The sequence below is a fragment of the Mercenaria mercenaria genome, chromosome 7 (assembly GCF_021730395.1).
Source record: "Mercenaria mercenaria strain notata chromosome 7, MADL_Memer_1, whole genome shotgun sequence".
Taxonomy (NCBI): Eukaryota; Metazoa; Mollusca; class Bivalvia; order Venerida; family Veneridae; genus Mercenaria; species Mercenaria mercenaria.
The window spans coordinates 19,695,573-19,717,776 of record NC_069367.1 but is presented as its reverse complement, the minus strand read 5'-3'; the positions used below and the strand labels follow the sequence as shown (position 1 = coordinate 19,717,776).

At 34.6% G+C, this 22,204-nt stretch overlaps 1 long non-coding RNA gene across 2 annotated transcripts; it reads left to right on the top strand.

Annotated features, from left to right (window-relative positions):
- On the top strand, window positions 1–21,699 carry LOC123555566 (uncharacterized). 2 transcript variants are annotated; one of them, XR_008371629.1, is made up of 4 exons: window positions 1–570; window positions 926–1,594; window positions 3,744–4,361; window positions 19,919–21,699. It is a non-coding gene; the product is annotated as an uncharacterized LOC123555566 (long non-coding RNA). The 2 variants fall into 2 exon arrangements; XR_006687326.2 differs by having other exon boundaries at window positions 3,692–4,361.
- The last annotated feature ends 505 nt before the right edge of the window (window positions 21,700–22,204 follow it).

The window sequence follows — 22,204 nt, the reverse complement described above, 5'->3', positions numbered from 1 at the left end:
TGAAAAGCTTGTTAACACTTGAGGCCACATTTATAACCCTATCTTCATGAAACTTGGTCAGAATGTTTATCTTGATGATTCCTAGTTCGAAACTGGATCATGTGGGGTCAAAAATTAGGCCACCTCAAATCAAAGGAAAAGCTTGTTAACACTGTAGCGGCCATATTTATGACCCTATCTTCATGAAACTTGGTCAGAATGTTTATTTTGATGATTCCGAGTCCAAGTTTAAGAGGTGAGCGATACAGGGTCATCATGACTCTCTTATTTATTAATGGTGTTGTTGCCACTGCTATTGACGATAATGTATATGTCATCATCAACAGAAGCAGAACATACAATGGCATCCACCTCCTCAACATCATCATTGTCATCATCATCAACAACAACAGCAGCAGCAACAGTAGCAGCAGCATGATCATAAGCAACAGCAATACTTTTAACAGCAACACTAACAGCAATAACGTCATCATCAATACCGCAACTACCATACCTGTCATTGTTATGTTCATCGATGTCAGCAATAAATGTATTTCAGGAGTGGAATTTACACAAGAACCGGCGAGATCTGTAAGTGTAAACTTGTTAGCCCTCTTTTGTGTCACTTGATAATCAAATTTTCGAGACTTTTTCTCTCGTCTTTATTTAATTTATAAATCTTTACATCTTCCTCATGCAGAGTCGAAGAAAATAAAGGAATGAACATATTCAAAGTGGTGAAAAAATGAAACATGTAGCACTTATGCTGCCACGTAGAGCCGGGTTCAGTTTGTTTGCTAGTTTGTTTGCAGGGATAATGCATGTTTTAAAACATTTGTACTAGCATAAAGCGTACAAAAAGCTAAAAGTGATGAATAGTATGCAAATCATCGTTATTCTAAATGTTCATGAAATGCATGGGAATATCAGCATTAGTATGTTATAGGGTCAAAATACGTAACAGAACGCTCATATAGAACAAATCAGAAGTAAATAAAGCCGTGTTAGGAAAGACTACAGCTTCAAACCGGAGATTGCTAGAGGGACATGACTTCAATGTGTTCAAGTATTTACCGGAGATTGCTGGGGGGACATGGCTTCAATGTGTTCAAGTATTTACCGGAGATTGCTGGAGGGACATGACTTCAATGTGTTCAAGTATTTACCGGAGATTGCTGGAGGGACATGACTTCAATGTGTTCAAGTATTTACCGGAGATTGCTGGGGGGACATGACTTCAATGTATTCAAGTATTTACCGGAGATTGCTGGAGGGACATGACTTCAATGTGTTCAAGTATTTACCGGAGATTGCTGGAGGGACATGACTTCAGTGTGTTCAAGTATTTACCGGAGATTGCTGGGGGGACATGACTTCAGTGTGTTCAAGTATTTACCGGAGATTGCTGGAGGGACATGACTTCAATGTGTTCAAGTATTTACCGGAGATTGTTGGAGGGACATGACTTCAGTGTCTTCAAGTATTTACCGGAGATTGCTGGAGGGACATGACTTCAATGTGTTCAAATATTTATATGCTGTTCTTGAATCCTGCAAGTACTTGTGTATGTATCATCAACTGCAATGAGATTTTAACAAAATGTGCTGTTGCTCGAGTAAGTAATATCCGCTTATTTACTTCGAAAGACATCAGCTAGAACACAACTATAACGTTGACATATCAATCAATATTCATTTGTTTTGTTGCAAAGCGTAAAATTATAGCGTCGAGAAGTTGGCACTGACATCGAAGATCGAAAATCGAAATTAATTTCTAGCCAGCTTTAAACTTCGAGCCAGCTCGAAGATCGAAATTCAACATCAAATATCAATTTCGTGCTAGCTTTGAACTTCTAGCCAGCTCGAAGATCGAAATTCATCATTGAATTTCGAGCTGGAATTGAATTTCGAGCCAGCTCGAAGATCGATATTCAGATTTTTTTCACAAAGTTGAATTTCGAGCTGGGGTTGAATTTCGAGCCAGCTCGAAGATCGATATTCAGATTTTTTTTCTCACAAGGTTGAATTTCGAGCTGGGGATGAATTTCGAGCCAGTTCGAAGATGGAAATTCAGATTTTATTCACAAAGTTGAATTTCGAACTGGGGTTGAATTTCGAGCCAGCTCGAAGATCGAAATTCAGATTTTTTTCACAAAGTTGAATTTCGAGCTGGGGTTGAATTTCGAGCCAGCTCGAAGATCGAAATTCAAATTTTCAAAAAGTTGAATTTCGAGCTGGGGTTGAATTTCGAGCCAACTCGAAGATCGAAATTCAGATTTTTTTCACAAAGTTCAATTTCGAACTGGGGTTGAATTTCGAGCCAGCTCGAAGATCGAAATTAAGATTTTTTCAAAAAGTTGGATTTCGAGCTGGGGTTGAATTTCGAGCCAACTCGAAAATCGAAATTCAGCTGGCTCGAAATTCAACCCCAGTTCGAAATTCAACTTTGTGAAATAAATCTGAATTTCGATCTTCGAGCTGGCTCGAAATTCAACCCCAGCTCGAAATTCAACATTTTGAAAATTTGAATTTCGATCTTCGAGCTGGCTCGAAATTCAACCCCAGCTCGAAATTCAACTTTGCGAAAATTTGAATTTCTATCTTCGAGCTGGCTCGAAATTCAACCCCAGCTCGAAATTCAACTTTGTGAAAAAAATCTGAATTTCGATCTTCGAGCTGGCTCGAAATTCAACCCCAGTTCGAAATTCAACTTCGTGAAAAAAATCTGAATTTAGATCTTCGAGCTGGCTCGAAATTCAACCCCAGCTCGAAATTCAACTTTTTGAAAATTTGAATTTCGATCTTCGAGCTGGCTCGAAATTCAACCCCAGCTCGAAATTGAACTTTGTGAAAAAAAATCTTAATTTCGATTTTCGAGCTGGCTCGAAATTCAATCCCAGCTCGAAATTCAACTTTTTGAAAAAAAAAAATATGAATTTCGATCTTCGAGCTGGCTCGAAATTCAATCCCAGCTCGAAATTCAACTTTATGAAAAAAATCTGAATTTCTATCTTCGAGCTGGCTCGAAATTCAACCCCAGCTCGAAATTCAACTTTTTGAAAAAATCTGAATTTCGATCTTCAAGCTGGCTAGAAGTTCAAAGCTAGCACGAAATTGATATTTGATGTTGAATTTCGATCTTCGAGCTGGCTCGAAGTTAAAAGCTGGCTAGAAATTTAATTTCGATTTTCGATCTTCGATGTCAGTGCCAACTTCTCGACGTTAAAATAATGTTTTTTTTATGTTTTTGTTCGGTTGAACGTCGCACCGACACAATAATAGGTCATATGGTGACTTTTAGCTTTGATGGTGGAAGAAGACCCCAGGTGCTCCTTCGTGCATTATTTTATCACGAGAGGGCACCGGGGTAGAACCACCGACCTTCCGTAAGCCAGCTGGGCGGCTCCTCACATTAAGAATTCAACGCCTCAAGTTAGGCTCGAACCCACATCGGTGAGGGGTAAGTGACTTGAAGTGAGCGATCTTAACCGCTCGGCCACGGATGCCCCGTGTGTATATCTCGTACAATCATGACATTACTATAAGGAACAAACTATATAACGGTATTTGAATTTTATCCTGTTTTACATAAAAAAAACTAATGCACGATCTACTTCATAAATCAGTTCAAAATGTCATTTAGAAACAGCCATCAAACACTGGTGAAAACATCCGAATTGGACTGTACTTTTGTATCTTTCCATCATTTGCAGAATCTGATGTATCTTTGAGATGCAGATGTATCCGTTCAATTGTATCTATTAGGTGCATATGTATCAGTGAGGTGCAGATGTATTGGTGAGGTACAGATTTATCGATGAGGTGCAGATGTATCGATGAAATACAGATGTATCGATGAGGTGCAGTTATATCGGTGAGGTACAGATGTATCTATAAGGTGCAGTTATATCGGTGAGGTGATGATGTATCGGCGAGGGGCAGATTTATCTATTAGGTGCATATGTATCGGTGAGGTGCAGATGTTTCAATGAGGTACAATGTATCGATGAGATACAGATTTATCGATGAGGTACAGATGTATCAGTGAAGTACAGATGTATCGATGAGGTGCAGTTGTATCAGTGAGGTGCTGATGTATCGGCGAGGTGCAGATGTATCAATTAAGTGCATATGTATCGGTGATGTGCAGATGTATCGGCGAGAAGAACAGATGTTTCGATGAGGTTCAGATGTATCACACCAAATGTATCGGTGAGATGCAGATGTATCGGTGAGGTGCAGATGTATCACAACAGATGTATCGGTGATACTCAGATGCATCGGTGAGGTGCAGATGTATCACAACAGATGTATCGGTGAGGTACAGATGTGTCTGTGAAGTGCAGATGTATCACAATAGATGTATCGGTGATGTACAGATATGTAAGTGAAGTACAGATGTATATTTAAGCTTATTTACTGTAAAAGTAACAACATTACAATAATAAATCGAATTATCACTCAGTTTAGGCCTTAAGAACTATGTCTACCGTATGGTTTAAAATTCCATTTAGATACTTCTTTTGGGACAAAAACAGTTTCTTTTCTTTTTATTATTTTCACAGAGGTATTAATACTTCGTTCCAAGACAATATCATAAATTCTGCACGAAAAAATAAAATAAAATTGTGTATCTACTGAATGCATGAACCGCAAGGATGATATAACATGCACTAGTTTGTGTCCATGGACTTTATCAATGTTGGTCATTAGAGAAAATATATTTGCATAGTAACAGTCAATTAGAAATGAAGCACCGACCGAGTATTTGAGATTCAAATCATTTATTTACGCTTATCTCGAAAAGTGAATTACCTTCCTGAGTTGTACAATGTAACTTTCACATATATTTGAACAGGGGCGGCGGGTCTATTTTTTGATAAATACAGCTGTATATACCGTCGCTTTTTAAGTTAAAATTTCTTTCAAAAATGTGTTGAAAAAAATACTATTGCTTAATTATGGTTTTATTCATTCATGTTTTCCTGTAGGTATATATCTGTCATGTTTAGCCGACAGAAGTAAACAAAATCTATTCTGCATTGTCAGAACTTTCCCGGTCGAAAAATAAGCGTAAATATTCACAAAAGAATTAATTTCTGAATTTACACAACATTAGCCAAAAATATCAATTTGCAATAAAAATCTACTGAAAATATTTATGGTCTTCAAAGAGTTGGTCGTAAATTCATTTGATTTGTATGTAAATTGTGCAGTTGCAGGCAAAACAGAGGGTTTACATTGAAATGTAATAAGTAATAGAGTTGTATCATTTTTTATGTTATTTATATGTTAGAAGTTAGTCCGATCTAAATTGTTGTGTGCAATATCAAATATTAAGTAAATACCTATCAGCGTATAAATCAATGCTAATCTTTATGTTCACGTAAATTGTAAACAGGGAAAAGGAATTCCAGTATTAAATTTCCCAGGATGACATCCCTAAACTATCGTACACCCGATTTCTATATTCTTTTTATATGTCATTTCGTTTTAAAAAATGCAAACCAAATTAATAAATAGATAATTTCTACTGACGTAGAACTATTTCTTAAAGAATATATATATATATTATAACGTTCTTATTCAAACACTGTCAACAGAAAACATTCATAAAGTTTCTATCACGTGACACTGTTGCCATGACCATCACGCGAATGCGAGAAACTATTTCACAACTCCTCCTTCTTGAAAAATTTGGTGTGTAAACCCCGGGAAGTTAACTAAGGACAAAGGATTTGAAAATGCATTTAAAAACCAGTCAGCGGCCTTTGGTGGTTAATATTCAAAATGAAAATAAGATTTGTTACCGCAAATGAGAAAACAACGTCCTCCATAGCTCGCTTAACTTTCCGTAATGTGAAATCTCAGAAGAATAGCAAGTTGAAACTAAATATCAAAGAAAAAAAACAGAACCATATATGTAAACTGTGCGTTACTTCTTTATGGAAACTTTGGAATTTCTTTATGGAAACTTTGGAATTTAATTTCTTTTTCCACACATAAGTGTGCGAGTATCATGTAGTAACTAGTTTGCTTTACAAGAGTTGCTTAATTGTGTGCTAATATGATAAAATACTTATCACATTGAAAAAAAAATTCTAATATATATTTATACACCCTACGCGCATATTCTACTTTTCAGGTTTTAAGATATAAAAATAAAAATATATTGGCAATTTGAGTTACTCGTTCATTCTTATTGTTTTCTACTTGGTAATCTAAAAAGAAAGAAAAATACATATTTGAAGTGTTAATTTTTCTGCTGGTGCATAATCTGCATACAAACTTGACTATATTATGATTTATGAAGTGCAACAGAGGTCAGAAATTCTAAGGCAGATATACAAATACGGCTCTTTTATTTTTTCCCGTACAAGCTCGGTTTTCGTACTTGGGTAGTATATTAAAGGAGTGGACTCAAGACTTAACCATTTTACAGTAAGAGTCAATATTTATATGTGAAATTTTAATAAACGTACCAGTCATAAAAAGCTTTATAATTTGATTGCATTTTCCATTTAACGCACTACCATAATTCTTACTTTCACCCGATACTTTCCAGTTATATCTTCTACGACAAGGCCATAGCATATAAAACGTCCAATCTATTAAATAAATATTGACATTGTTTTTATATTTGCTTTAGCAAGTATTTGTTCTCAAATTCGTGAAATAATTCTATTTACAATACACCCAGCGGCCAAATATCCTCGACTCTCCAAAGGTGAAGTCGCTTCCGGCAGACCGCTTACATCATTGTCAACAGTAAAAACAAAATGGCCGCTATCGGTCCCACAATCTCAATCATTCATAATTTCACCGTATCAGATGAATAATTCAATGCATATTGTGGTTACACTTTAATTTCTTTCAAGATTTAATATCAGATCCTAACTAATTACTGTCCTATCTTTTATAATCCGTAAATTACTGCCAATTTTGTGGAATTATAATCAGAAAGGGAAATTATTCTATTGATATTATATGCTCTCATTGTTTATTGTCAATACATTTACATCCAACTAAGCAATTAACTCACTGTAGAAATACATATATAATTTCGTTATTATAATTTGTATTCAAAACCAAAAGCAATGTCTAATCGTTCAATAGCACATAATCGCATGCAAATTATATTTTAGAATATTTCGGCGAATAAGTTTAGACCAGCATTTGATAATTTTTAAAGTCATGTGTTTGAAAACAGATGTTTGATATGAGTATTAAATCTAATTTCATAACCGTAATAGTGAACACTCTTAAAATTGTTCATATTTAAATCACATTTACATCGGAATGTGTGACAAAACGGCCATAAACACGATTTCATATTAACACAGGTGATACCACTCATGTCTGTTTTTACAAGAGATGGTCAAAATTTAATCAAACAATCTTACAAAACATTTATTTACCAGTGTGCTTATGCCTTTGTAGGCAAACAAAAAACTTTTAGTATCAGATGTCAATAAAATCCTTAAAACAAACATTTCTGTATTATGGAAAAATGCTTAAAGTACTATATCTTGCACATTTTGCTACCTTTTGAACAACTGAAAATTAAAGTTTTAAAATCATATGACAGACACTATTCTACTACAATTTTGTATTAAAAAGCATCGCTCATATCAATTATCACGAACACGGTGTTTATAAGTTATATCTATCGTTTCAGTCATGTTGATGTACAATGATGACATGTTAATGTACAAATTAATTTAATAAATGTAAATGCGCAGAACTTACGCACAGTTTACTTATTATATGGTTATCTGACACGCCATCTTAACACACACAGCGAGAAATGCAGGGATCAGACACGCCATCTTAACACACACAGCGAGAAATGCAGGGATCAGACACGCCATCTTAACACACACAGGGAGAATGCAGGGAGTAGACACGCCATCTTAACACACACAGCGAGAAATACAGGGATCACACACGCCATCTTAACACACACACAGCGAGAAATGCAGGAATCAGACACGCCATCTTAACATACACAGCGAGAAATGCAGGGATCAGACATGCCATCTTAACAAACACAGCGGGAAATGCAGGGATCAGACACGCCATCTTAACATACACAGCGAGAAATGCAGGGATCAGACACGCCATCTTAACAAACACAGCGAGAAATGCAGGGATCAGACACGCCATCTTAACACACACAGCGAGAAATGCAGGGATCAGACACGCCATCTTAACACACAGCGAGAAATGCAGGGATCAGACACGCCATCTTAATACACACAGCGAGAAATGCAGGGATCAGTAGCTGACACGACATCTTAACACACACAGCGAGAAATACAGGGATCAGACACGCCATCTTAACACACACAGCGAGAAATGCAGAGATCAGATTTACAGCTTCTTCCGATTTGTTGAAAATTTCAAGTAATATTTCTATTCAGTCACATGAATATAAAAAATCTGAGGAATATCATTTTTTTTTTATTTTCTCACACTATTTGGAAGAAAACGTAGTGCCAGTACGGAAATGAAGAGCCAAAAGACAAAAGAGAGTATGAGCAGAAGACAAAATACGGCCAATAATAGCAGACGAATTAGATCTTGTTCGTTTTCGAAAATAATACGTTACCATGAAGCGGCTGTCGACAGCGCATAGCAATTTTAGTTAATGGGACAATGTTAAATATTTGTAAATATCTTTTTATACTATTGACCATGTTATTCTTTTTTATTTTGCAAGAAGTTTACGTATCTATAGAAAACATTTTAATACCTTAACTCGTTAATAAATACAAAAAAAATCCTTACGTATTAAGCAAGAACTTATACTATTGATATACAAAAGTTGAAGATAATGTAAAAAAAATGTCAGATGTGATTTTTTTCGCGATCATATTGTGACTTGTAACCTCATTTATTCTCAAAGTCATTGAATCATTGGGGGGACACAGAAACACCCATACAAACATTCCCACCAGCCTTATACTAGTAAGTGCGGAAAAATCTAATTTAATTTTCATGTAAGAAGTAGTATGCACTTACTATCACAAATCTAAATTTGGTGTTATGAAAAAAAAAAACAAAAAAAAAAAATCAGTGAAACAAAATGTATACAAACTATAAAAGAAACTAAAAGATAATTGTTTATCACGTTTTGCTATTCCTCATTTGCTGTAAAAGTGAAAAAGCAAATCTTATATTTTAATTGTAAAACATGTCTTAATTAACACGTGTATTTTCTTACAATTGCCGCACATGTCTTATCTTATACTTGTAGCACATGTCTTATCTTATACTTGTAGCACATGTCTTATCTTATACGTGTGTCTCATGTCTTATCTTATACTTGTAGCATATGTCTTATCTAATACATGTAGCACATGTCTTATCTTATACTTGTAGCACATGTCTTATCTTATACATGTAGCATATGTCTTATCTTATACTTGTGGCACTTCTAGCACATGTCTTATCTTATACTTGTAGCATATGTCTTATCTTATACATGTAGCACATGTCTCATCTTATACGTGTGTCTCATGTCTTATCTTATACTTGTAGCATATGTCTTATCTAATACATGTAGCACATGTCTTATCTTATACATGTGGCACATGTCTCATCTTATACTTGTAGTACATGTCTTATCTTATACTTGTAGCACTTGTAGCACATGTCTTATCTTATACTTGTAGAACATGTCTTATCTTATACTTGTAGAACATGTCTTATCATGTCTTATCTTATACATGTGGCACATGTCTTATCATATACTTGTGGCACATGTCTTATCTTATACATGTGGCACATGTCTTATCTTGTACTTGTGGCACATGTGTTATCTTGTACTTGTGGCACATGTGTTATCTTATACTTGTGGCACATGTCTTATCTTGTACTTGTAGCACATGTGTTATCTTGTACATGTGGCACATGTCTTATCTTGTACATGTGGCACATGTCTTATCTTGTACTTGTGGCACATGTCTTATCTTGTACTTGTTGTGTTATCTTGTACTTGTGGCACATGGTCTATCTTGTACTTGTGGCACATGTGTTATCTTGTACTTGTGGCACATGTCTTATCTTATACTTGTGGCACATGTGTTATCTTGTACTTGTGGCACATGTCTTATCTTATACTTGTGGCACATGTGTTATCTTATACTTGTAGCACATGTCTTATCTTATACTTGTGGCACATGTGTTATCTTGTACATGTGGCACATGTCTTATCTTATACATGTGGCACATGTGTTATCTTGTACATGTGGCACATGTCTTATCTTGTACATGTGGCACATGTGTTATCTTGTACTTGTGGCACATGTCTTATCTTATACTTGTGGCACATGTCTTATCTTATACTTGTAGCACATGTCTTATCTTATACTTGTGGCACATGTCTTATCTTGTACATGTGGCACATGTCTTATCTTATACATGTGGCACATGTGTTATCTTGTACATGTGGCACATGTCTTATCTTGTACATGTGGCACATGTGTTATCTTGTACATGTGGCACACGTCTTATCTTGTACTTGTGGCGCACGTCTTATCTTGTACTTGTGTCTTATCTTGTACTTGTGGCACACGTCTTATCTTGTACTTGTGGCACACGTCTTATCTTGTACTTGTGGCACACGTCTTATCTTATACATGTGGCACACGTCTTATCTTGTACTTGTGGCACACGTCTTATCTTATACATGTGGCACACGTCTTATCTTGTACTTGTGGCACACGTCTTATCTTATACATGTGGCACACGTCTTATCTTGTACTTGTGGCACACGTCTTATCTTATACTTGTGGCACACGTCTTATCTTGTACTTATGGCAATTGTCTTATCTTATACATGTAGCACATGTCTTATCTTATACATGTGGCACATGTCTTATCTTATACTTGTAGCACATGTTTTATCTTGTACATGTGGCACTTGTCTTATCTTATACATGTGGCACATGTAGCACATGTCTTATCTTATACATGTGGCACATGTCTTATCTTATACATGTGACACATGTCTCATCTTATACATGTGGCACATGTGGCACATGTCTTATCTTATACATGTGGCACATGTCTCATCTTATACATGTGGCACATGTCTTATCTTATACATGTGGCACATGTCTTATCTTATACATGTAGCACATGTATTATCTTATACTTGTAGCATATGTATTATCTTATACTTTTAGCACATGTCTTACCTTATACATGTAGCACATGTCTTATCTTATATCACATGACTTATACTTGCAGCACATATCTTGTACTTGTTACATAATGAATATTGCGGAGACCCTTTTATTTTACACATGTTAATTTTAAAACTTTACTTTTTTATAAAATTATATTATACAAAAAACCTAGCGGTGTGACTCTTTCTCTTTGTAAGCAAATTACGATAAACAAGGAGAGCTTTTCTATGAAACCGTCGTTAAAGAATAAGTTCATTTGATATTAGTGTTATAGAAATGATCTTGTTTTGAATTCAGATAATTATGTATGCATTTGCCCTCTTTATGTCGACAACAAGCAATTATCAAACCTAATTAGAAATCTGAAAATGGAAAGATGAGCATATTAATTGACAGAGACTAGCACGGACCGGTAAGAAAGCATTGTCATCATGCGAATGCTTAAGAGGGTAGCGCAGTGACAGACAATATGGTGATTTACCCTGCATTAATTTCGGAGATTAATTAACATTTGGAAATAAATTGAAATTTAATTTAGGATCGAAAAAATCCCTCTTTTAGAACTGAATTGACTTCTTTATACTAATCAGTAGAGGTACCAATTAGTTTGAATGTTTGGTCCTTGTGTTGACCATCGGCCGACATGTAAAGCTAGTTGGTGGAGTGCGATGCAAGATTTTAGACACAAATTGTATTTTTTTTAAAGATTTACCAATCTAGTAAACGTTAAAAACACTGACAATTGTTTGATGTTATGAATCACTTACATGACATTTTTATGGTATTTACTTAAATTATTTACATCCCATCAGTGATCATATCTGGTCAGACCATTTGACAGAAATAAATCAATTTTCATTATATTTTACCAACGTTCAATTGAGGAAAAAGACGCGACTGATAAAAAAAAAGCGATTTTTAAATAATCTCTTTTTTTTTTTATTTATTATCGAGAATCATGCATTTTATATGATGTTTTCGTATAAAACATTTCTAAACATCAAAAGGGTCATAACAAGAATCTGTTTGTCCTTGGCTTCTTCAGTAATACAGAAGGCTGATAAAGGAATATGATTTTCCATTTTTCTTTTTCAAATAGCAAGTGTCATGCTTTGTATCAATGACAGATGAATTATATGCGTATAACGGCGTTATATTGTGTTTAAATATCCTAGGTATGATTTAAAAAAGAGATAATATACATCCAACCGAAATTTCTATTCATATTGTCAATAAACTAAACATCTTTCACGACTGAAATGAATATAAATTGCCTAATGAAAAATTAAGCATTAGAGTTATAAATGACTCTGAAAAAAAACGAAAAGGAGAGATGCCATTGTTTATGTTGGTGTAGAGAACGAAATATGTTGGAGAAAAAATCATTGCATTTTGGTTTCTGTCTCTGTTGTAAAAAGAAAAGAAAAAAATGTTATTAAAATCCACACACAAAACGAAAACATGTAGGATAGTTAGATGGTATCTTTTTATGTACCAGAAATAATAACTGCATAACTACAGCTGCCAAGGTCCAGTTCCAATAAAATAACAGACCTGTTTTAGTGTTATGTAATACGTTTTAAAAAAAACTTGTAAAAATGTGTTTATTTCATTGATTTACAGAAAATAACATGTTGAAAATAAAGAGATAAATGTACTGAGCCTTGAAGACGCCAGTTTCAGCATATCTAAGTTTATTTTCATATACTATATATATATATATATTTACTGTATGTTTATTTATACGACGTCCTTTTACACTGAAAAATATTGCCGACATTTTAGCGCGAATGTGCTAGTACGAATGTGGTAGCGATCACGGATGGGGATTATGCAGTATATTTTCCCAGGTTTTGTTTTTTTATTTGCTCTAATAATTTCGGCATTATCTCGCACCTTTGTTGTCTAAGGTTGTTGAACAAGTAATCCGAGTTTAAGAAGAAATGCAAGTATATTTAATAAACCCAACGTTTACTCATAAAAGCCATCTGAAGTGGATACTCATTTACGTTAAAGTGCTAGTCGTCGGGGTCATACTTAATTGAAAACCATGATGGAATTCACCACCGAAGGTCAAGTTTGGCAGCTTTGGTCATATTTGGTCAGTTTTAAGGGGATTTATTAACCCAGAGTGTTAAAATGAGCGACAGGGTTAATTAAGAGAGACCAGAGATTTAAGTAGTTCATAAATTGATGAACTTATATCTTAAAGAGATGAAGATTTTTCAAGATATTGTCATTCATAAGGGAAACGATAAAATTATGTAAAATCTCAAGTAATACAAAATAAAATCCGTGGAAGTTTTGTTTTGATATTGTGCCACAATTTAGGTGATTGTTACGGAAGCCTGGAGAGGACGTGTGAAGTTTTTATTTTATCTCGTGGCCACGAGATGAACTGAAGGGTTTTTATTTTCAAGAAATATTTTTCTCTACTTTATCTCAAGATAAACTGAAAGGAAATATTTTTGAAAAAAAAAATATTTCGTGCTCTTGCGATAAACTAAAAGCAAATATTGCATCTATTGGATCTTTTTAAAAAAAATAAACACGCACATATGCCCGCTGATTTTTTTTTATTTAAAAAAAATCCGTTTCTTTATTTTCTTTCAGTTTATCGCGTTGGCCACGAGATAAAATGATGGAAATTATTTTTCAAAAAAATATTTTCTTTGAGTTTATCTCGTAGTAGAGAAAAATATTAATTTTTTAATCCTTCAGTTCATCTCGCGGCCACGAGATAAAATAAATATTTTACATGTCCCCTCCATGCTCCCGTAGATTGTAACAAGATAATAATGGAATAAAAGAATTAAAATCTGTTAAGAACATTTTATGTTGAATTTTAAAATGTATAATGATAATAATAAAAACACATTGTAATTGTGTGCGTGCGTGCGTGCGTGCGTGCGTGCGTGCGTGCGTGCGTGCGTGCGTGCGCGCGCGCGCGTGCGTGTACGTGTAGCCTCATACGTATCAAACTTTGATACAAAAGTTCCTAGCGGTACAATGTGAAACCAGTCAGTGTATTCAGTAATCAATATAATATCACAAAATATATTTTTCATACAAAATAGAAAAATAACAATTTTGATTATTCGTTGACACAATTCCAAAATTCCACAATTAAATTACAAACATTTCAAAGAAAAAAAATAAACATAAAAAACACACAAATATTTTCCTCATTTTGTCGGCCAAAGTTAAGCAACACAGATGGTGAACTCGGCACATTTGTTCCTTTTTTTAAAGTAAAAAATGATGTATACCACACTAACTTTTATTCAATTCTCTACATACGAGTAGTTCTGCTTTATTCCAAATAACCATATCTCGGAAACTTTACACACTAAGTAACGGAGATATCCCCTGTGTCGCACATTTTTCCTCTTGAAATGAGGATCATTCAGAACGACAGCTTTTAATACAAGCCTGAGTTTCTAAAGCCATTACTAGTTCTCTATTCCTGTTTGAATATGACTGAATTTTGAAAGAAGGCGGCCATTATGCCGATTATAATGTCTATTATAACTCAAAATCTATGAAAAGCTTGTGATTACAATCAACCCAAAGAATCTGAATCGATGAAAAGGACCATGCACACATAAAATATGCATTCATTGTATGAAAATGCTATATGTAGAGAAGTCTGTGACAGTTACTACATTTTCTATGACTATTATGTTTATATTCATCTCTGATTTTGCGAAATGTTTCTTAGATTCCGCCATTGAGATATGGATTACTATCATAACGGTTGGCGGAATAATCAGTATAAATCTTAAATGGCTTTAAAGGTTTAAAATGTAACTGCATTGTACTGTCCAAGAAATTAAGGGGTTTGAATATCGTCAACTTCGTTCAGAGGTGCCACCATTTTGTTGTGTACTATTGCTATATTTCTACGATAGGAGTGGGTAGAGGCGTTAACAGACTGATGAAGAAAATTCACGTCGATTAAATGGGTGAAATAAATACCCCATGCTTAGCTATATTCTAACGGCGATCATAACGACGACGATTCAGATGACGACAACAGAAACTTATCTTTATCAAGATGCAATCCTGACGACAACGACATAAACGTATCCTTATCAAGATGCAATCCTGACAATGAGGACATAAACTTATCCTTATCAAGATGCAATCCTGACAATGAGGACATAAACTTATACTTATCAAGATGCAATCCTGACAATGACGACGAAATAAACTTATCCTTATCATGATGCAATCCTGACAATGACCACATAAACTTATCCTTACCAAAATGTAATCCTGACAACGACGACGACATAAACGTATCCTTATCAAGATGCAATCCTGACAATGAGGACATAAACTTATCCTTATCAAGATGCAATCCTGACAATGAGGACATAAACTTATACTTATCAAGATGCAATCCTGACAATGACGACGAAATAAACTTATCCTTATCATGATGCAATCCTGACAATGACCACATAAACTTATCCTTACCAAAATGTAATCCTGACAACGACGACGACATAAACTTATCCTTATCAAGATGCAACCCGGACAACGACGATGATATAATCGTATTCTTATCAAAATGCAATCCTGACAACGACGACGACATACTCGTATCCTTATCAAGATGCAATCCTGTCAACGACGAAATAAACTTATCCTTGTCAAGATGCAATTCTGACGATGACCACATAAGCTTATACTTATCAAGATGCAATCCTGACAACGACGACGACATACTCGTATCCTTATCAAGATGCAATCCTGTCAACGACGAAATAAACTTATCCTTGTCAAGATGCAATCCTGACGATGACGACATAAACTTATACTTATCAAGATGCAATCCGGACAAGGAATAAGGTCAGTAATTCGGTCGAAAATGTGCTTCCGTGGTGTAGTCGAAAGAAGTCCATAATAAATAGATCCTAATTTTCCCATTTTCTGCGCAAATTCGTGTAGAACGAGTGCTTTTACCACACTTTTTCGCTACTAGAATACATTCTGCATGAAATGGGACGGTTTTCATGTTCATACAACCCACATGGCAAGTTTTGCAGATCGAAACCGGAAGTAGGTGTTTATTGCGCGGAGGAGAGCAAATATGCGCCATTTTCAGGGTAGCAGACCACAACTGACTGGCATTTCACTAGGAACTATTCAACCCCCTATTTTCTTTTCATTTTTTCGTTAGTTTGTGATAGAACTTTCATGAAAAATTGGTGTAGGAAAAAGTGATATTCTCTAAAGGTACGTAAAGACGACATGAAGTTGTGGTTTTTTATATGGAACAAAGAAGGATTTGAATTACTGACCTTTAACCTATAAGAGCTGAAATAAGACTATTCTCGAGACACATCGCAATTAGTCTTTATAGCCATAAATCGGTTGTATATGATATAAAATAGTGTTTCCAGTGCAAAATAATAATGAAATTTGAAAATTTTTGAATTTTGACCTTATTTTATGTATATGCGCCTATTTAAGCAGCGATTTCTGGGATTAAAAAGCCAATACTTTGTCTCCAGAATGTCAGAAAATGCACAAAATGCATCCTTCTGGGTCTTATTCATGACGGAATGAATGATATTTCAGAATCCCAGTGAAAAATGATGCAAAAGAGTGAAACTTTTAACAAAATATACAATAAAAGGTCCATAAGGCCAAAATTTAGCCCTGTAAATGGGTAGGGGGTGGCTTCTATAAAATGTCTATATTTCTCTAAAATCTCGAAATTTCACAATGAAACTTGGCAATATGTTTGGTATTACATCTTTCTTGGAAATAGAGATGAAAATTGTGTGAAATTTGATAAGAAACATTTCTTATAGGAATAAGGTCAGTAATTCGGTCGAAAATGTGCTTCCGTGGTGTAGTCGAAAGAAGTCCATAATAAATAGATCCTAATTTTCCCATTTTCTGCGCAAATTCGTGTAGAACGAGTGCTTTTACCACACTTTTTCGCTACTAGAATACATTCTGCATGAAATGGGACGGTTTTCATGTTCATACAACCCACATGGCAAGTTTTGCAGATCGAAACCGGAAGTAGGTGTTTATTGCGCGGAGGAGAGCAAATATGCGCCATTTTCAGGGTAGCAGACCACAACTGACTGGCATTTCACTAGGAACTATTCAACCCCCTATTTTCTTTTCATTTTTTCGTTAGTTTGTGATAGAACTTTCATGAAAAATTGGTGTAGGAAAAAGTGATGTTCTCTAAAGGTACGTAAAGACGACATGAAGTTGTGGTTTTTTATATGGAACAAAGAAGGATTTGAATTACTGACCTTTAACCACAACGACGACGACACAACCCGACTTTTACAACACACAATTCAGACGACAACGACAAAACATGTCTTTATCAAGACGCAATTCAGATAACAACGACACAAACTTTTCTTGCACACCGTACTGGCATTTCTGGTGAGTTTACCCATGCCGGCAAAACCCATCTGGCACCCCCATGCCAGATGACTCTCGTGTTGTTAATGACAACTGACGATTCGTGCATCGATTATATATTTTTGACAGATCGCGAAAACTAATGACAAAATTTGACACTGTTAAATGACTCGTGACCAAATTAAAAGTTTGCAGTTGTTTGTACCTCCAGTTCGATTTACTTTCAAAAGCCTCTTCTTTACTCTAGCTTACAAGTTTTACTTAAGTTAAAACAATAAAAGAACTGACTGTTAACTTACTGTCGTTTCTGTAAGAATGCCTATTGTTCTAATTAGAACCATTCATAATAATTTTAGTACTAAAACATGTTCCTTATTTTCACATTTTGAGGATTTAGCTAATGAGTAGGTGACATATATTGGGTTATAGAATTTTAATACTTACTGTGTATTACAATAATGCTAAAATATCTCATCCGTGACGTGTCCTTAATTTCCCACGCTTTGTTTAAATTCGCCGCAAAATGAAAAAGAGCGCTACAGTGAAAGTATTTCTTTTTGCTTTATAAAGTTATACAAAAATTTATAAAATACGATATGCGAGAAAATATTCTGCCTTGTTACCGCCAAAGCTAGATATTCCCACCTGCATCGACAAGAGATACGCGTATTTAGCTCTTTCTGTAACTTGATATATGTTGGTATTTAACATGTTTTTATTATATTTATTAAACTTTCTTATCATATTCTTGCTAAATATACTGAGCGGAACGTAGCTTTAAAACTGCAAACAGCGTCATTAAGCTTTGCCTGACATTTCACTCAACGTTGCAACATCAGCAGAGTGGGAAAAAATAGACAGTCGCGCCCAATCAGGCAGAGTGTTGCATAAATCTTTCATTTTGATAAATTATTTACAATGCATTATCATGTAGTCTGATTTGTAAACTTAAGTCACGTGACATGGGTCTGTACAGGTCACGGATTCGTTCTTAGTACGGCATTCGCCGAAAAACATCTACTGATGTTTCAAAATTTTAACATTATACCAGGTGGCACTATACCTGTTGATTGAATTCACAAGTATGGTTACTTCCAGTTTTAGTCTTAGATGAAATATAAATAAATTATAGATGACTTATTGAATTTCTGATGAATTAAGGGTTCTCTTCGCTGCATTCGGTTACCGCAAAACTTAATTTCAATAGAAGGTCAATAATTGATATTAACGTATTTAAAATTAACAAATAAAACTTAGGTGATCATTAGTGTTATCTGTTATATTTGCCAACCAAATGGTCTACCTAAATGGTCCACTTAATAGGTACTGTGTAACATGATGGTCTACCTAATTGGTCCGCCTAATAGGTACTGTGTAGCCTGTGGTCTACCTAATGGATCCACTTAATAGATACTGTGTAGCCTGCTATAATAATCCAGGTCTCTGGTTGCTGACTGGATGACATTGTAAAGACAACTTTTCGAGTCCTTTTCGGCAAATTATGAAAATATGAATAAAACATAATTTCAAAGTTTTCTTATTTGTTGTTGAGTGTAGGAAAAAGGGAATGGACACGTTGCCGTTTAATCATCTCCCTTAATATAATTTCATGATATGAGAAAGTTTTAAGTTTTTGACAATTTCATCGCCGCGGGAATTTTCTTTTTACTCAAGACTCCCGCTGTTTTTTCCATTAAAAGTTTTCAAACACTACAATAATTTCTTTATTGTATATTGCTAAAGTGGGCGTGGTTTGCCAAGGGAATGAGTGCTTTAAAGAACCATACTAACAGATTTTAATTGATATTGTACGCATCGATATTGATAGAGAATAAAGGCAATATTGTCTGAATTCGCCCGTTCTCATATTAGGAAAATATTAATATTTTAATATTATTTGCACTAAATTCATGAAAAAAAGTGTCACTGAAGCAACGATGACCTCAACAATTTGATACTTGACTTCATTTTAAATGATGATATAACTGTTTGTTTGCTGTAAATTCTGTATATTTCTTGTGTTTGTACTTTCAAAAGATTTTTTCTGTTGAACCATTTTATCAATACTATTACATTTTAAACAAAGATAATAATAATATTATATGAATTGGTTTATTTGAAAAAGGGAAAATCCTTTAGAACTATTCAAATCCAGTGTGACGAATATACTGTTTACAGGCACTTTTAATATATATATACATTTATATATATAAAAAGACATTTCAGTATTGTTTATATAATAAGTTAATAAATTACATTCTTTACTTGGCGGACTTTTCCGGTATTTTTTATTCTGTATGACTTTCTTCTGTAGTCTTTCCATTGTGTGAATATTAATTTCAGATAAATATTTCCAGTTTCCGTGAGCGAGTGGTTAAGGTTGCTGCTGGCTCCGAATTACTTATCCATCACCTCTGTGGCTTCGAAAACGCTCTTGGGATGTAGCAAACTATCCAGCTGAACTTCTCCATACCAACAGATACCCGTGCCGGGCATAATGTGCACTTCTCCATACCAACAGATACCCGTGCCGGGCATAATGTGCAACGAGGCACCTGCGGTCTTCTTTCATCAATAGATCTGGAAAGTCGGCATATGACATTGTGTTGGCGTGACTTAAACCCAACAAAATAAATACCTGCAAAAAATTCAGTGTCATAAGTAATAATCTAGAAATAATGATAGACGCGCGGTTAGGGTGAAATAGGTCATTTTTCGATGTATGACAAAATAGGTGTTTTTCCCCCAAGATTTTCACACGATTTTACAAGTTATTTAACAAAAAGGTGGCAATCAGAAAATTGCTTTACGTAACCACCATTACATTTGTGAAATTCAAATAATCACCGGGGATTCTATACTTTCAGTAAATATCCATTTCCTACCTATACAACATTTCGGCAAGTATAAAAGACCAAACTCAAATAATTTAATTTCTTATTTACATTTGATTCTTCGAACATTATTTTTCACATTGTGTAGGATTTATGTAAATATTCGAAATAAATAACAATTTATTTTGAATTTGAACTTAGAATGACGTCTAAACGTTAAAAAAGAGTTCACAGTGATCCGTCATAGATGTAGATAGACCGACTTTCACAACAGAAATTAATACGTTTTCATATTCTACAAATAAAACAGCACAATTCCCCGTAAAGAATTTTTAGTCCTGAAATTCAGTAGGAAAAAATCAGTATAGTACTTTACCCATGACCTAGTGCTGGATCAATCTTTACTTTAACACGGGTTGTCCTTGATTTCTCCTCCAACGTAGTACAGTACTATTGATATTATATGAGTGTGGAACTATTTTAATTTTAAAAATATCTTGATGCGTTGCAATATCGTCAAACCAATCTAGAGAGAAGTTTCCATCTAAAATTTCAACCAATTTGAAATATAATAAAAAATCTTTCTTTGTACTTTGTACTTTAAGACGATGAAAGAAAAAAAAACCAAGTAAAATAGTGTAAATTTTAGAACTTTTCATTATTTTTGATTGGCCAGAATTTTATATTTTGGGCCATAAAATTGACATTATCAAAGAAAAATTCAAAGAATCCCTATTGCCATCCAGGAGTCCATTAGAATGGTGGTAAATGTTGCAGCATTATGAGAATGAGCTTTGTCAGCCATTTTATTACTTTGAATTAATAGTCTCATTCATATCTGGATATTTGCAGTGTAATGGTTTAGAAATCTTAGTCCTACGCCCAGATTTACTCTTTTTCTCGTGGTTTGCACATGTTATGGGAATGTATACAGATGCATTTGCCGGATTAGATTTTCTGGCAAAAACATGTTGCCTTAAAAGACGGCGGCGGGTAATTACAACAATCATCGGAATCTATCTCGTCGGACAAAAGAACACCCAGCGGAACACAAAGCGCCCATTGAAACCAAAACTTTATAATCAACTGCGCTCACTTTCTCGTCTGCGGAATTAGCTGGCGCCATATTGTAGACAAATCACAGGAGATTTTTTTTCTATTCACTTTTTTCATATTTCCTTCCTCAATTATTCTCCCTGACCAAATCTAATCAAACAGAAACCGACCTGACAGAAACCCAACCAGCTAACCATTTAGTTTAGATTCCCCTGCTTTTATTATATAGTGGCTTTGCAGATGAAAAAGATAGATGTTTGAATAAAAGAAATTAAAGATTGTCATTAAATTAGACGTTGTTGAATAACTAAATGTATTCTTTTCTCATGAATAAAGTTTTTTGAAGTTTGTCGAATGATTTCTTAAAATGAACAAAAAATGTCTCGAATTTTATTTTAAAAACAAAGTAAATTTAATCCATTAATACTGAATATTGTTTTCTATATGTAGTGAAAATGGACACAAAAGCTGAACATTTCCTTTTTTAGTTATAACATCTATCTATTTTTTGGAAAATTATCCCTCAGTCATACACGATAGTTTCATATATCCGAGAATGCACTTATTTGTGACGTCATCGGATTCTACCCAGCAGTAATTAAATTTACTTCCGCTCAGATTATTCCGTACTTCTGCTAAATTGCATTCATATTTAATAACTCCAAGGATTGAATCGGTAACCCGTCTCGGTCGAACTGGCAAGAATACAAAACTCGTAATCTCTCGAGGACCACCGAAG